A 7,051-nucleotide genomic window follows, 5' to 3' on the forward strand; every position below is an offset into this window, starting at 1 on the left:
GGTAACACCAAACACAGTACTGTATCCTTGCCTTTACTCAAGGGAGGTAATTAAGACTTGACACACCAGTCTGCCCTCTGGGTTGTTTGAATCAGCCACACAAACTTGTTTATTACCTTAATGGGTTGTTAACCTGTAGTTAGCTCCTTTTGTTCACACCGTAATTATCTCTTCTAATACTCTTGACACCGTTTTGTTATCTTTTTTTTTGATTCGTCAATGTCCACGTCATATAAAATAATTAAACAAAGATTCTTCCCATACAAGCACAAAACGCCGAGATGGACTTGAATAACTGATTCAGTATTTAAAACATGTCATTATAAAAATATACTTTTTTGGCACAATTCGCAAAACATTCTGATTCACATTACATGGAATAGAATGATGTGCTCACCATTTTATTATGTTAGACAGTACATATACGGAAGATTGTTATTTCAGCTTACACAAGGGACAAAATTCTATCGAAAATGCCATAACCAGTTTCACCTTAAAGAAATACAAATACGTGGCCATTTTCATGAAAATGTGTCTTCATAATGATTTCCTCATTAACATAAAAGTGGTTTCTGAGTGCAACTCACAGGAGACCGTTAGAACCGTGAGAATATTTGTCTGAGCGGGATCAAGTGTCAACACCCTGATGACGTGTTAACCAGACAGCTTCGACAGGTTACTCCGGCTTCTGGACAGATAGGAAACCCCTAACGCATAAAAACTGGCGACCAACAAGTATTCTAGACATCGAGTCATTACAGTAGGGCAGCCCAGTTGACTAGAAATACCCGTGATAAATACCATAGTTTGTTTCTTTTAACTCGGGGAGAGGGGTGGGGGGGATGTTATGTGGTTCAGTTGGTTAGCGCGCTAGCGCAGCGTTATGACCCAGAAGCTTCTCACCAATGCGGTCGCTGTGAGTTCAACTCATGCTGGCTTCCTCTCCGGCCGTAAGTGGGAAGGTCTGGCAGCAGCCTGCGGATGGTCGTGGGTTTCCACCGGCTCTGCCCGGTTTCTTCCCACCATAATGCTGGCCGCCGTCGTACAAGTGAAATATTCTTGAGTACGGCGTAAAACACCAATCAAATAAATCAATAAAATTCTTTTAACTCGTCACCTATATTCAGCTCGCTTCAAAATCATTCATAATCACTAGGAAAATTTCCTTTGAGCTCCATATATTGATGTGCTGGACGTGCATATTATTGTAAGGAAACGCAGTTAAAAATATGTCTATTTCATAATATTAAACTTCATCAGCTTTTTTCGCGAGAAAGACTTCATTCTCTTGGGTATCGTCAAAAAGAGTTGGAATGCTGGATAATTGACGGATTCCAGTATACTTTGATGGAACGCTACACCAGTTACATTCGACACAGCCATCTTAGAAATTGTTTTCAAGTTTTAGAATAGCATAGCTTGAATAAATGAAATTAAGTTTATTTTTTGTAGCTCAGTATATGACCTCATGAGAGTAGTGCTTCAGATTTCAATGTTATGAACTTGTGTTATAAAAATATAGTATATTTGCGGAGATAATAGTGCAGCATTTGTTACTCTGTGGAATTTGTTCCAACTGCATGCTATCCTGCTGTTCTAATACAGTACACTTGAAATGCCCGGTATCCACCAAACCACTGGTTTTGTAAATAATCATGACGTGACCTGAGGCAGTGAGTTGTTGGTATGGAAAAAAGCGTCCACTTCCAAAATGGCTTAGAAAAGCAAGGTTCTCAAAGTCCCAAAGTGTAGTCAGTGTGCCATACCGTAAAGACATCCCCTGGCTAGGCGGGTATACTTTACCCTATGAAAGGTTACCTGTTGATACAAACATGTCTTCCTCTCCGGCCGTACGTGGGAGGATCTGCCAGCCCGGGTTTCCCCCGGGCTCTACCCGGTTTCCTCCCACCATAAGGCTAGCCGCCGTCGTATAAGTGAAATGATCTTGAGTACGGCGTAAAACACCAATCAAATAAATAAATAAATATAAAAATGTGATGTACTAAGGTCAGATCTTCATCGGTTCACGTAAAGAACTTATGGTGGGAGGTGAAAAAACTATTTGCACAAACATTGTCTGGAATAGGTACCAAATCACATGGCATTATGTTACGTCATGCTTTGTTTAAGCTGCTTCGTTAAGTGGTAAACGTTTATCTAAATCATTACTAAGTTGAGCATAGCTTGGAACTGATTCCTACAGGTTATTAAGCGTAACTTTTATTGTTGTAATATGTACAACACTGTATATAATTTAAGGTTAAGAAACACATGCCACAGAAAAAAACATCCACAACATCTTAAATCTGCACGATATGTAAGTCATTTTTGTTATTTTGCAGGAGAAAAAATACAACTTTGTGTCGATTGTTAGAAGTCAAAATGTAGAAGACAAAACATACTTGTTCATTTTGATGGCACGAATATTAAGATAGGACGGCGTGACAAGGTATTCAAGACGAGTGTGAATAATGACGGTTTCTTTTCCAGTGAGATTTTCAAGGGATGATGATGTACATGGAGAAAATTTTAAAAGTTGCCGTATCATTAGATATACGGGATGTTTATTGAACACATGTGACATCCCATCCAGATCCATAAACCACCGTCTTCCCATCCTTGACCAGCTTTATTCCTTGGTATGTGGCATAGTAGAGGCGATAGTGGAAGGCTCTGAATACGCGCCCTCCCGCCCGGCCCACTTCCCTACCCAGATGCCACACCTCAATGTCAAGGCCGTTTACACCCAGGGTGACCATCACCCTAAAGGCCTTGGTCTCTGCCTTCAGCAGTACTGGGCCGTCTTTTCCTTGTGACCAGACCACGTCCCTCTGGGAAATGCACAATGCTGTGAAGATGGAGCCTAGCACAATTTTTAAAGAATCCAAGCTTTTATCCAGTGGTCCCAGTAGAAGTTTACGGTACATCGCAGTGAAATCGTCTACTTCCTGAAAACATAGAAGGAAGATCACATTTTTATACTGTTGTTAGTAATTTATTGATTTATATTAAATAGTCTTTATTTTAAAGACTATCGCCGTATACATTCAGCCAGACAAACTATGCAAATGTTTAGACCGCCGCATTGTTGTGTAAAATAACCCATGAACTGTTTGTTCTGATGTATAGGCAAGGCAAATATACAAAAGTTTCCTTTTATAAAGCCAATAAGAGTAAATTCAAAGATGTCTTTTTTATTTTGAAAAGTCTTTTCAGATTACATGTATTTAAACTCCTCACAGGCACTTATGCAAACAGCAAAATTCAGAAATGTTGTAAATGCATCGCTTGAGTGAAGGACTGGTAATGTTTGTAGTAGAGCAGCTATAAATAGGCTACAATTGCGATTATTAAATGTTCACGACTTGCCGTTCTGTTTGATGTCAGAATGATATCTAAATCTAGCGATCTGGTGAAATAAAATCTTCTATACCTGTGTGCATCAAGCGCACGGTTAAACTCATTTCACTTACACATTTGGAATATATTTCTTCCTCAACACTAGGCTCTTCACGTCCGGTATACAAGACAAGGGTTCTAGCTAAAAAGAAAATCAGTGCATATTGCTTAATATTAATTTATTCGTTTATTTATTCACTTAAACTTTATTTAACGCCATATTCAAGAATTTATCACTTATACGAGGTCTTATGGATAGAGGAAATTGGAACGTTCGACATAAACCATTAACCTTTTGAAAGTTACTGAAGAACTTTCCCACGTATTTACTCGAATGGGTTCTACGGTCTTTAACGCCTTTGTCGGTCCGATCATTTATAAATCTGCAGAGGTATAGGACGCCGACAATTAGGCGAACAGTCATTATGTTGTAACGTAGATCTGAGATTTGTTTCATTCTTCCAAGCTTAGCTTACAGAAATACATATCTGTACTCTTTCACTTGGCCATTCGGCGTATGCTGTCCTCAACGTGTCAAAGCTGTAACAAAAACATGATTTGTTGCCTACCCGTCATACAGAAATATTACAACTTTACTGGATTCCGAAAATGCATAAATCCCCATACAAGGCTTGATTTATTGTGGGTTCAAGAAGCTGTACCACCAAACTCTTGTCAACCCTACTTACGAGAGCGTTACAAGAAGTAAAGTCATTTTGGAATAAGTATTGTTCTGTCATAACAAAAAATTCAGGTCTCAACTCCATGTGGATTCTTAACAACTCCAAACGTCGTACAGAAGAACTTGATGCTCGTATGCATATACCCTAGAGAGACGTATCCACATGGGATTTCTCTACTCTCTATACTAAAAATTCCTCACAAAGATCTTAATGAAAGAATATCGTCGTTAATTGTTTCGGTATTTACTAAAACCGGACACCGTTACATTAACGTCAAAAGCAATAAGGCTTTCTTTAGTTCTACTATTTATGAAGGTTACCACTCATGGGATGTTACATTATTTATTGAATTACTTGAATTTCTCATTAATAACATCCATGTGAAATTCGGGGATATCATTTACCAACAGCCCATAGCTATTTCAATGAGTACCAGTTGTGCGCCTCTTTTGGCAGACCTATACCTGTTTTCATATGAATACGACTATATGCAGAAATTACTTAAAAGCGATATCTTTTTTATTTTTTTTTAAAGCTCGATCCTTTTCATTTGCCAAGCGGTGTATTGATGATCTACTGGCGTTAAATAACCTTCATAATGCTGAAGCGGTGAAGGAAATCTATCCGCCTTCATTGGATTTAAAGGAGACAACAGATAGTCCTGATGGTACATCTGATATGGATCTATATCTGTACAAAGACGAACAAGGTTTCCTTTCACGCCGCCTTTACCACAAAAGGGATAATTTCAATTTTGATGTTGTAAATTATCCTTATTTGGATAGCAATATACCAAAGAGTCCTACATATGGCATACAGAAATCTCGCCTTGTAGCATTTGTCAGATCTTGTGTAAATTGTGATGACTTTAATCTGCGTCACAAGTTGTTAGTTCAAAAAACAGTTTGTCAATGATACTCAACCAAACGCCTTCATTCTAACTTTCTCAAATTTTACAATGAGCATAACACTCGTTGGCAGGTATGCACAGAGCGTTCAGAATCTCTGTCAATCTGCATTGTGATCAACCACATAGATGGCGCTATTATCCTTATGTACATATCTATCGTGTACATGGTATTTAACAACATAGATGGCGCTGGATGCCGAACATAACGGTCTATTTTGTAGACAGCTTTTATACAGACCAGCGTGTCATGTGTAACATCATAGATGGTGCATCTTGTAATATGGGATCCTTATATATTAACGGGAAAGACGTTATCGTCAGTTACTTTTGAATCACAATCTGTTCGGTTAAGGTCTGTAACGCTCGTCATTTTCGAACTGTATCTAATACCCCTTAACCTGGGGCTAGGGGCCGTAAAGGCAGCAAATGCTCATTACATCTGCATGGTGCCTGTATGAACAGTTGCAATCAAAGCGCGGCTGAGATACTCAACCAAACGCCTTCATTCTAACTTTCTCAAATTTTACAATGAGCATGACACTCGTTGGCAGGTATGCACAGAGCGTTCAGAATCTGACGATCTGCATTATGATCAACCACATAGATGGCGCTATTATCCTTATGTACATATCTATCGTGTACATGGTATTTAACAACATAGATGGCGCTGGATGCCGATCATAACGGTCTATTTTGTAGACAGCTTTTATACAGACCAGTGCAACATCATAGATGGCGCATCTTATAATATGGGACCCTTATATATTAACGGGAAAGACGTTATCGTCAGTTACTTTTGAATCACAATCTGTTCGGTTAGGGTCTGTAACGCTCGTCATTTTCGAACTGTATCTAATATCCCTTAACCTGGGGCTAGAGGTCGTAAAGGCAGCAATGCTCATTACATCTGCATGATGCCTTTATGAACAGTTGCAATCAAAGCGAGGCTGAGATACCTTGTTTAATTGTTATTTAACCTGGAACTCATTCATGGACTACAAATTTGAACTTGATATGGAATTCATGCCTGGAATATCCACTGTCTGCCCGCCATCATTGAAAACTGATGACCGCTTCTCTCTTGTGTGTTACAGGCTTTATTTCCTATTTGTATAATTTCTTACATACCTTTGTCTTTGGGAGTTAGTGTTAAACGTTGTTTTGGAAATGGATCTTGCGAATGATATATGAATGTCGGACATGACGCTTATATTCAGTAATTCTTACTTTAAATCACCTACTTATTTGTGAGTAAGACCATAATGAACAGAAATGAACTATAATCAATTATATTGAGAAAAATTAGGATCTTAATTTTGTGAAGAGCAGCAGAATCTACCCCACCAAACGAGTCACGCGATTTGAAAATGGCGGCTTGTTAAGTTCTGATGGTGTACGAGTGGGTGCGTCGGTTAAATTTGTGTTATTTGCGATGTTATAGTCTTTATTATTCCCGCATGATGAGGTAATATGAATTCAAAATTACTTTGTCATCAGAGGACACCTCATTTGTGGCGTATAGCGTTGGTTTTGAAGCGCAGGTCACAGGACCGAGTTCCAGGTTAATGAATGTAACGGTTCAGAGATGTTAATGTGACGGCTGAGCTGGGAACATGACCAATCGATCTCAGCGTTGCTCATAATGGTGACGTTATTCAGTGTTTTACATGGGGATTACCATCATCGCTATCTAAACTCACCTGGTTTTGTCACAAATTCCAGTTCATCCGGTGTTGGAGCAGTAGTCAGTTGTAATGGCCTCAAGCACATTGGCTCATTTAAAATGGAGGCACCTGAAGGATGATCAGACAAGAACATAATGCAAAACTAATGTAAGTCTGTAGTTCTGGGGCCACTTGTTCAGTCAGGCTTAAATGTTTATACCAGTCTGATCCTGATACACAGTAAATGGCACACTAGCCTGGACTAAAGTTAATACGGGGCTTAAGTCTAAAAAAGACGTTTGAACAACTGGGCCCTGTCCCAGCTAGAGCCGACACACACAGAATCTGCATATTCATGTATAAGATTTTTTTTTATTTATTACGCTGTACTAAGA

The sequence above is a fragment of the Liolophura sinensis genome, chromosome 8 (assembly GCF_032854445.1).
Source record: "Liolophura sinensis isolate JHLJ2023 chromosome 8, CUHK_Ljap_v2, whole genome shotgun sequence".
NCBI classification, from domain to species: domain Eukaryota; kingdom Metazoa; phylum Mollusca; class Polyplacophora; order Chitonida; family Chitonidae; genus Liolophura; species Liolophura sinensis.